The following is an 11,878-nucleotide window of genomic DNA, read 5'->3' as shown; positions in this document are numbered from 1 at the left end:
TGTGATAAACAACGCATCTAAACTAAACAAAAATCTTAGAAAAAGTTGAAATATCAGAAGAATATTAGTCAAAAGTCTGAGTACGACTCATATGGTCCATTAATACATAGACTAGTATTCGAAGAAAGAAAGAAGTCCCAGGTAGATATGATTCAAGGACATGTACCATATGATTAAGGTTACTCATGAGCATAAGTCGTAACACGAAAAAAAAATTGAAGCCTGGAAGACAGTCACTGGGCTGGGTATGAGAGCCTTGGTACTACTCATATAATGATTGTACGAGTTGAAGATCGTGCCGTACCTTATGCTGGTAGTACAAATCCTATCCCATTTTAGTTAGGATTTGTTTCCTAGAGTTTCCATATATCCCATTTACACTACTATGATGTTTTTAAGTCCTATTATGTATGGGTATATATGTTTTCCAATTTTATTTAGGATTTGATTTCTAGAATTTTCCTATTTTATTTAGGAGTTTATTTCTAGGGTTCTCCTACTTTAATTAGGATTTGGTTTTAGTAATCTATAAATACCCTTTAGGTTTTGTTTATTTATTGATTCATCATTTATTTAATTCACTAATAAATTTAGATATTAATTCTCATTCATCTATTCTTGGTTTGTTGCTGGTTTGTTATTTAATTTTAGACTTTGGGATTTATCTCTCATTGTTTGGAGATTGATTTTGTAATTTTGTCTGTGGATTTCATGATTTATCTCATAAATATAAGTGGCAAATCCCCTTATCTAGGGTTGTGGAACTATGACGAATTAGCACCTAGAGGAAATATGATATTCATGTATTCTAGGGTTGCATGTATCTTAATCTTCTTTGCAATAATTAATCTCATAGTTGTTACAGAAGCTTGAGATAGCCTGTATTTACATTCATCCCTAACAAGGGGATTGTGATTGGATAAAGAAGTTAAGACAGTGATTTGGGATCCTTCTACCTCCTCTTTTTAGTCCCTGTATCCCATCTAATAATTTGATCCTAATAAGTGAAATGGAACTAAGGTCGTAGCAAAAAGTAACTAGGCGATGCCTTGACACCTAATAAGTAAAGGGTGAGAGTTATCTTCGCACCAAATAAGCAACTGATAATATGTATCATGTAAACAAGCGACTGATAATACGTATCATGTAGACTTTGCATGCAGAAAAATAGAATGGTTGGGTTGATCACAAGAAATTTCTGAGGGTAAGAAGCTAGGGGGGACACAAACTACTGTTCGTCTTCTATTTTTTACAATGAAGAACAACCAATTCTTCTTATTTTTCTATTTCAACAAATCCCCCTTTTTACTTTCTTGCACTGTCTGGTAATTATAAAAAGTTCAAGAAGGATTTTCGACATATTCCCTGTGGGATTTAACCCCAACCTAGTTGGGTTACTATATTCAAAATCGATGGCAGTATACTTCTATTTGCAGTATAGTTTTTGGCGATATCACTTAGCCTCCCTCAACCCAAGTAGGAAGAATTTATCTAAGAAACCCACAGTAAACTCATCCCACTCTAGGCCCTACCTTAACACCTCTGTACTCCTTCCACTACTTAAATCAAGTTTGAGCTACTCATTGCAATTGATAAGAAGATAAGTCAGCACTCTTACTCGAAGTGACACCAATAATATTTGTCACTTTTTGAACAGTATCCAGAAACTCTTATGGATCCTCCCCAGACTTGGATCTAAAAATCAATGAAGGATTACATGAGTGAAGTCTCATATTGTAGCTTCAGTTGTATTCACTACTAGGTTGACCAGGAAAATAGCCTGTTAATTATTTTGGGAATCCATGGATTAGTCTAAGACTGTAAAAGCATCCTTAGAATCTTCATAGGAGATGTGTTCGTTCAAAGGGATTTTAGGGACAGGTGGTAAGGTAGAATGGTCCCCATTTCTCCTTTCGTTAGCCCGCTAGGAGTTATTTTCTATAAATAGTAGAGAATGAGTTAGAAGAAGATGCTTAAAAAAATCTTATGCTTTATCAGAATACATAAGCACTGAAAGAAGGGAGACTTTCCAAAAAAATCTTGTAGCCTTCTATCCATAAGTGTGGCATGCTTCACACCTATGTACAAGACTCTACTAAACACGGCTTTTATACACCCTAGGACACTTTAAGACCTTAGGCTCTAATACTATGTTTGTGAAATCAATATCGCATAAAAGAGAGCATGTGATCAGTAGTTTGAATGTACTGGTATGTGAGATAGGGAAAATTGAGATATATATAAGTACAGAGCTTAATTACATAAAAATGTAAAATAAATGCAAGACCAAGTAAAACATATGCTGCTATAATCTGTAAATATGAATAATTAAAGGATTAATAAACTGAACCCTTGGTTATGCAATCCTGATCTGATATGGTCTGAATACTTAACTGAGACTGTAGGAGCTAACAACAACCAATATATCCCAATCTGAGTTGATTGGGGTCCAACATGTAAGCCCAGTTTGAAGGGTGTTGGTACCTTGCCAAGGATACCAACACATGGCTGACGATGTGGATCCACATAGCTAATGTACTGAAGAAAGAAGATGTCACCCTAAATTGGTAGGTGCCTCTAACAGAGTATAAACCCTTAGCTAGCAGAAAGACCTCTAATAACCTATGCTAGCTACGTAGTTCTGGAACTTAGGGACTACTACTAAAGGTCTCACCCTAAGATGGAAGGAAGCATTTATCCCAAAATTTACTCGTTTCTAAGTTCTATGCCCATCTGAACGGACACTAAAGCATACACTAGTACATTCACTAATAACTGATTTTCTCAAATATGGTATTCTAAAAATAATAGTGCATGTATAATTTAAGATAACCTTGAATATGTTAACTGATATATTTAGCATGATATCACACTAGTGAGTGCTCATTATGAAAATGTAATAAATTTTGTGTACAAACAGGGTTTGAATAACTTGAAAATCTAAAACATGCATGACTATCTAGGTATCGGGTGTTTATAACCCACCAGTATTACAAAAATACAATTATATACGATAATTTCAAAATAATGACAAGAAAAGAAATTTCATGAATTAAAATAAAAAATCTAATAATTTCATCGATGTAACAAATTATCATGATTAGAGTACGGAGAAATACCTGAATTTATTAGGAAATACTATTTTATGGTTGAATTTAAAAATTACATGGAGAAATTATGGAGTTTATGCTTTTCATGGAACCCTAAATCAAAATAGGTTTAACCTTTAGAATTGGGGAAAACTTTGGGACTCAATGGGGAAAAGGAACCCATTGATGAATATACCGCATACTTTGACTTACTTGAATTCTTGAAGAAAATAGTAACGACCCAATTTTTTGGAACCGGAATGTCACATGGTGCTCATGATCCTGAAGGACCACAAGACAACTCTCTACTAATATCTATACCTAAACACTACATAATATAGATAATAAATTTGGAAACTTGCCATAAGGTTCAAAACATCTAAAAATACTCAAAATTGAAAACTGAATACTGATACACACCTGTCCGAAAAGCCTTTAAACTATCTTAACTGTGGATTTGATGGGACATGTCCCCAAATAACTTCATCTATTAAAATTAAACCAAATCTGATATGATAATAATAAAAACAAGAATCATCCTCGACTTAAGAGGACTCCCTTTATGTCTACTACTACTAACTGTGACTGAGTTACTAAGGGTACTCTCGATCTCGTGCCTCTAAACCTATGGTGTCAAACAAAAAACCATAGCACAAATGCATCAGTACGTGAATATACTGAGTATGCAGATGAGGTAAGGCTAAATACAAGGGCTTATACATGAACAATTACTTAAATGAATATTCATGAGAGTACTGAATGAGAACACATGCATGAATGCACAAACCATAACTACAATCATCACGACTCTGAATACTGAAACTCGGATACTGCATTACTATCATCTGAACTCACTACTAATACTGAGATACTACACAATTCAATCATATGATACCGATATCTGAGAAGTGGAGTTGAGATCAGTCTAATCAGCGAGTGATCTCAAAATATAAGGATACTGAAGCTGATTGAATAAATATACTCATGTCATTGACTAAATTTTGAGCTTTCTACTCTCGACTGACTGTATCAGAGATCAAACCTCTCTAATGGATGATTTTGAAATCTACTATCAATGATAAGAAAAGATTATGTTCGAATCTGACATCAAGAATACTCAACTGAATCTTAGACTGAGATCAAGCCAATCTGATGGGTGATCTCTAGATCTGATAACGAGAATACTCAATTGAATCTCAAACTTAGATCTAGACTATCTAACTGGTAATCTCTAAATCTGATAACAAAAATACTCAACTGAATCAGAGACTGAGATTAGGCCTATCTGACGGGTGATCTTTAGATCTGACAACAAGAATACTCAACTAAATCTGAGACTCAGATCAAGCCTATCTGATGGGTGATCTATAGATCTAATAACAAGAATACTCAACCGAATCTGAGACTGAGATCAAGTCTATCTGATGGGTGATCTCTAGATCGGATAACAAGAATACTCAACTAAATTTGAGACTGAGATTAGGCCTATCTGATGGGTGATCTCTAGATCTGATAATAAGAATACTCAACTAAATCTAAGATTGAGATCAAGACTATCTGATGGGTGATCTCTAGATCTAATAACAAGAATACTAAACTAAATCTGGGACTGAGATCAAGCCTATCTGACGAGTGATCTCTAGATCTTATAACAAGAATACTCAACTAAATCTGAGACTGAGATCATGCCTATATGAGGGGTGATTTGTAGATCTGATAATAAGAATACTCAACTGAATTTAAGACTGATATCAAGCCTATCTGATCGGTGGTCCATGAATCAATGGAACAATCAGAGTTCCTCACTGAAATAGATGACTGTATTTGACAGTCTTAATTTCTAAAGATTGATATTAAAATTGTAACTCTAGGAAGTAGTCACTTAACCGACATGCCCCGAATCTCAACTGGTGGGGTCGAACCTATAACCCTAACTAGAAGGGTATCAATACCGTGCCACAGGTAAAGACCTCTCTAGTCAAGCCTATCTGACGGGTGACTCTCGCAGTAAGTCAATCCTAAGGCATATAATAGTCAATCCTATCTTGTGACCAGTCTTTCCTGATGGGTGACTCCTGTATACTGCGCTGGCTACACAGTTCTAGAGTTCAGGGATTGCTCCTAATGATTGTTCCTTTCTGACGAGGAGCCATCATCCCTACCGTCGCTCGGTGCTAGTTCCTACTCCCAATTGAAAGACTCTAAACTGAATCTTAACTGAATATTAACTATGATGAATCTAATACTGATCATGCTTCTGGAATGGTCAGACTGAGTAAAGCTAAATTTACTTGGTTCCGTATCTGATGGAATACTACTAAATCTCATTATCTGACTGAATGACACTAAGCTTTGAAAAGAGTACTCGATTACTACAGAGGTCAGAACTAAACACTTGAATACTACAAGATCTGAGTTGGGTACAGAACTGAGGGTAGATTACTAGCGATACTGAGAGTACGACAATTATAGAGATTATTGAGATTTCTTAAGTTCTGGATCTGTCTGAGAATACAGAGTTCTATAACTCGCTAAGTTCTGAGAATCATGGCTCGACTGGAATTATGGTGAAAACTGACACGGGCTCTAGACAACGGCTAAATTATCGGGTATAAATACCCCCAAGACTTGATAACATAAAAGTAAAACATAACCATTCTTGAATAATCAAGACCATGGACAATCATTCACCATCACAATCACTAAGGCATCACTTTAAGAATTTAGGAATCCTAAAATATAATAACATAGGGGGACATGCTATTGGATCTTACTCCATTAAACAATGTCTTGTATCAAACACTTGGTATGTATTAAAGTCTTAGCATGTATCAAAGAGCACATAATTGAGGAATTTCATGCTATCATGTCACAATTCATTCACTAAGGATTTTCAATAAACACTTGACATGCATGGGCTTGCACACAATTGGGGATTTCTTGTCAATATGCTATAATGGCTCTAATTCCTTCACATAAGCATTTTATCAAATATATAGGGAGCATGCTGTGCTTATTCAACGATTTTCTTCACTTAATTGACATGAACACATCACTTAACAAGCAAGTTGTAGAGGGTTCATCATGAACATCACATGAATATCACATACTAGGGTCAAAGCTTGAAAACCTTATAAACAAACATGAATCAAAACTTAATAATAGCATGAACATCAATTTCAACTCACATAAATCATGAACACCCACAAACATAAGAACTTTGAATTTTAGAAAAAGGGTTCTTGAGCTTCTTGGATGAAAGGGACCCAAGAATCAACATCTACATACCTTAGATAAACTCTTTCTTAAAAGCTCTTGGAGAGATTCTTGATTTTTTGATTTTTCTTGAAGAAGAAAGAAGGGTTTTGTTTTTGTAGAAACCTTAGTTTTTGATCTTGAAGATGAGAAATGAAGTTATGAGCCTTGATCGGATATAAATAGGAGCTGAAAAGAGTGGAAAAAGGACCAAAAAACCCTTTTAAATATGAGTTAAAAATGTTGAACGGGATCTGCAATGGTTGAAGTGATGGTCTGTCACTCAGTCTGATGGCCCGTCCGATCGTCCGTCACACTGCTGTCAGAAAAATAACACACTACCTCGATACGACGATCTCAACAACAGTCCGTCGCTAACCCGACGGTCCATCAGATAGTCCATCTCATATTGGCTAGGATGAGGCCACACTGCCTCAACATGACGGTCCCAGCAATGATCCGTTACAGCCTCGACGGTCCGTCGTCCTGGCCGTCGTACCTGAGCAGTTTCTGTAAAATGTCCATAACTTCCTCGTTCGATGCCGGATTTTGACGAAATTGGTATCGATGAAAAGCTTATTCAATGCTCTACATGACAAAAAGTCGATATTAGGGAAATTCTACATAGTTTAAAATATTTCTCACTTGGGAAGACACTTCTTAACCTTTTTAGACTGGATTTATGCTTCACTTGACACGCTCTAAGGCTCAGACTACGAGAGAAATTTGTAGGGTCTTACATAAACTTAGAATTTAGACATTAAATGTATGAATTCTTAAAAGAAGCTTATAATTTTTTATTCTTAAGGATGGGAGGGAATTGAGTATAATTAACTGATAGAGAATGGGATAAATAATGCCCCTCTTAGGTACTAAATTGTGAATTGGGTTTTTAGGGAAAGGGGAAAAGTACAGAATGCCCCTCACCCATTAAATAAAAATTGCAGGATTACACAGCCTCTATGGCATGGATGTTATTGCAAAGCCTAGCCTCCATGACATGGTATGTATCATGGAGACTAACCTTTGTGACATGCTATGTATTGCAAAGAGCCAGTCTCCATGGAATGACAAAATCGCGAAGGCATTCTACTTCTGTCATCAAAAACACCCCGAACCCCTTTCAAAAATTCCAAAACTCTCTTGGATGACCCTTTTAACATCCCTAAACATATTTGAAATCTTCCAGTTTTAAAATGGTAATGTCACTTGCACTTAGTGTAACTTAAATGGCTTGGAACTTCTAAACATTAGACAAATAGATGGAAACTCATCTAGAATCTTCTGGGGTATTACATACCATAGGCTTGACCTTCATTTAAGTATTTGTTAATGTGAGAACACTTGGTATAGGACCTACTAGGTCTTGTCTTTGGCTTGTAATGTAGGTTTCGGAATTGTTAGGATTATATTTTTGAAGAAAGTGACTAATTCAGCATTACACTGTATCTGCACTTTTGTTATTTGTTGCGATTTAATGCTTCATATTCATTGTTGTATTTCATTTCTCCTTGTTTTGTATTTACTTCAACAAATTTTTAATCTTGTGTTGGAATTTTTTACCTTTATTTTAATAAATAATTTTTATTTTTTGATAATTCTCCACATTTGTTGGAGTTCTTTTTTTTCGTTGTGGGAGGTTTCTGTTTCTTCTTTAATGAAGTCATCTTCTCATTTTTGTTCTTTTGGTAGAATATATCCTTTTCTTTGGGCATCTTTGATCTTGAATCCTCATTTTAATTTGTTCATTTTTTTAACGCCTCGAGTTTGTATCTCGGATGCTACACGGTGCTTCTGACCCCGAAGGACCACAAGCTAACTCATGACTGATATCTATAGTGGGCACTAAATACTAATACTGTAATAATATGGAAAATAGGTTGAAATGCCATAAGGTTCATAAACTGAATATGATATAGAGTAACATCTATAAAAAAATTATTTGTAAAACTAAATACTATCTAAAAGTCTAGTTTGAAAAGCCTCTAAATTGAACTATCTGAATGTGGAGTTGATGCGACACTCCCCTAACTAACTCCATCTACTGAAATACTACATCTACTAAGAAACTAAAATAATAAAATATCCTCTATAGATAAGGACTTACTACTAACTCTGTCACTGTTGACTGAATTTGAATCTGTCTATGTGCAAACAGGAATCTGAGCATCCGAATCTATGATATGAGACATCATAGTACAAACAAAGAGTATTCGTCAGTACATGGAATGTAGTGTTATGCTAGATGAGGTAAGGCTAAATACAAGTGTTTATATGCATGAACAATAACTAACTGAATGATATAGAGTAATTGAACATGAGAGTACATGGATAACTGATATTACTGTAACTACTACGTATGCACTACTGCACATATAAATAAATATTGTGATTGAGATTGTCTGAAGCTAAGTACTGAGTTCTTATACTGAGTAACTGATATCTGAAGTTATTGATAATTGAGTTATTGAAACTGATTTACTGTATTAGAGAGTCCTTATTCTGTAGAACTAAATCGAGTTTTATACTGAGACTAAAACTGAGACTGTGAGAGGTAATCATCTAACCAACATGCCCCAAATAAGATAATTGATTTAAGGTCCAACCTGTGACCCCAGTTGGAAGAGTGTTAGTACCGTACCATGGGTAAAGACACTAAAGAGGCACCCTCATCTGGCAGGTGCCTTGAATGAGAACGGTAGTACCCTCTACTAATAGGTAAAGCACCTCATGAACCCTCAACTGGTAGGTTGATGTCTCAACCTATGTTGGCTACATAGTTCTAGAATGCAAGGATTGCTTTTAAGGATCACACCCTCTACTGGAAGGTGTGCCCTCATCCTTGGGTTTACTCGGTGCTGAATCCTACTCTAAACTAAATAGACACAAAATAGATTATACTGAACTGGACTAGACTGATACTGAGTTTACTGAGTTTACGGAATACTATAGTGTTTTGTTCATCATCAGTTAAAGCAGAAATCATTAGAATAACCACAAAACTAAGATCGACAATGAAAAACTTCAAGAATCAATTGAAACATCATCAAAAAGCTAGAAAGTAGTAGCAAAATAAGATAAAAGAAAAAATGTAACAACCAACAAAATAATGAAAAGAGTGATAACAGTTGAATTTCATCGGTTTTTGTGAAGTTTTGTCGGAAGGTTCAACTTTGGCCATATCTATTACATGGTGAAGGATCGCAGTCAGTCATGACTATCTGTGGCCAGCAACTGTGGATGGTTCTTCTGGTTGGAGTTGCTGGCAGTGGAAGGGAGGAGAGTGGTGTGGCATAATTTGCCAACCAGTAGAGGAGCAGCTGGATAAGGGATTGAGAGATAAGAGTGTCAGGTGAAAGAGGGAAATTAGGGAGAGATAAAGTGAGGGGTGTCGGTCGATTGATTTTTTTGTAAGTGTCTTATATTTCTATGAAAATAATTAACCTCTCCCCATCCCCCACCATTCTTTTATAGTACAAAGTGACCCTTTTTGTTAACCTTTAATTAAAAAGCTCCCTCTTCTAGTTTTCGTGGTGAATGTTATAACCCTGGGGCTATTAACTCATGGATGTTTCAAATTTTTAACCATTGAATAATATTTTATTAATTAAAGGGTAAAAGTTTCAATTAGTCATCTCCATGTCACCTCTTAAAAAATAACATGATCTTGACTTGATTGATTTATTGCTCTATATATTAAAATAATTAAACCAACTTATTATTTACGGATTGTATTAAATAATTTATATGAATATAAATGTCGATATTTAATTAAAAATAATACAAACAAAAAATAAAGTATAATTATCTGTGAAATATATTATACAATAAATAATAAAAATTATATTGTGCAGTAAAGAATTGTAGTGTTATGTTGTGCATTTATACCGATGACTGTACAAATTTAAAATAACAATAAATTGATCAGATTTTAAATTTATGAAATTAAGGGTAATTATCAATAAATTATGAAAAGTTAAAATATGATAATAAAGTGGAATTATAGTTTTTTAAAATAATTAAGGGGCTTGAAGCAAGCCGATCCACTATCTCTGACTGTTTTCATCATAGCAGCTGAAGTATTAGCATGAGGTCTCAATAATATATGGGAAGATAGGGAATTCATAGGTTATGGTATGCCTCAATGGAGTGAGAGAATAAATCATCTATCATATGTTGATGATAGAATTTTATTCTGCTCAAAGCAAAAAGGGTAAGTTAAAAAGATAATGACACTAATTAGACAATATGAGGATGTTTCAGGTCAACTGATTAACCTGGATAAGAGTTTCCTATAGTTGCATGAAAAGGTGACTTTAAGTATTTGTCATAAAATAAGAAGATGGTCTAGAGTAGGACATGTTTAATTTTCTCTCACATACCTGGGGTGTCTGATATTTTATGGGGGGGAGGAAAAGTTTCACTTTGTGTGCCTAGTTAAGATGTTCATGAGTAAAATCATGCAATGGCAGAATAAATTGTTAACATTTGGAGGAAGGCATACTTTGATTAAACATGTTTTCCAGTCTCTACCTATATATCTTATGTCGGGTATAAAACCTCCAAAAGGGGTCATAGATTAGATTCATAATATTATGGAAAGATTTTTTTAGGAAAGTACAGGTGATCTTAAAGGAAAACACTAGTAGCTTGAGAAACTCTATGCCTTTCAATGAAAATGGGGGATTTGGCATTAGATCATTACATCATGTAGGGGGGCATTATTTGCTAAACTTTTGTGGAATTTTAGAACTTCTACTAATCTTTGTAGAGTAATTTCATATGGAATAAAAATTGGAAGAAATGGCATAAAATAATGGCTCAAGGTTTTGGTGCTTCATATGTAAGGAGAAATTGATGAAAACAAGAAAGGATGTGGAGAATAATATTTGGCGGCAGATTAAAAAAGGAAACTCTAGTTTTTGGTTTGATAATTAGACAAAACAAGGTGCCTTGTATTATGTTGAGATGGATAAGCAAGGAGAAGAGGATAGTAAAGAATTTTATTATTGATGGGATATGGAATACCAAAAAACTTCTTGGATTTATCTTAGAGGAAAAGGTGGAGCATATAAAGGAGATAGTCAGTCAAAGAAAAACTGTAGTAGAAACAGAAAAGCCATTGGTGATAGGTAACTAAGTGGAAAATTTTTAGTGCAGTCAGCTTGGAACATGATTAGAAATAAAAAAAGAAGAGAAGGAAGAGTATGACAAGATATGGGGAAAAGGGATTCCATTCAAAATTAATTTCTTTTTATGGAGAGTGTGGAAAGGAAGGTTGATAGAAATGATAACTTGAAGAGAATGACAATTCCAATGGTCTCAAGGTGTTGGTGTTGTGCAAATGGAAAGGAAAATAACATGAATCATATTTTTCTAACAGCTCCCATAGCTCAAAGGCTATGGAATTTTTTTGCTCATTTTGCAGGTATAAAGGTAAAAGGACTACAGTTGCATCAAGAAATTATGGAATTATGATACAAAGAGGGATGCAGCAAGTAAAGGAGGGTATATAATATAGTGACTTAATTAAT

The sequence above is a fragment of the Capsicum annuum genome, chromosome 6 (assembly GCF_002878395.1).
Source record: "Capsicum annuum cultivar UCD-10X-F1 chromosome 6, UCD10Xv1.1, whole genome shotgun sequence".
Classification (NCBI taxonomy): Eukaryota; Viridiplantae; Streptophyta; class Magnoliopsida; order Solanales; family Solanaceae; genus Capsicum; species Capsicum annuum.
The sequence above is the reverse complement of the archived record's forward strand: the minus strand, read 5'-3'. Positions refer to the sequence as shown.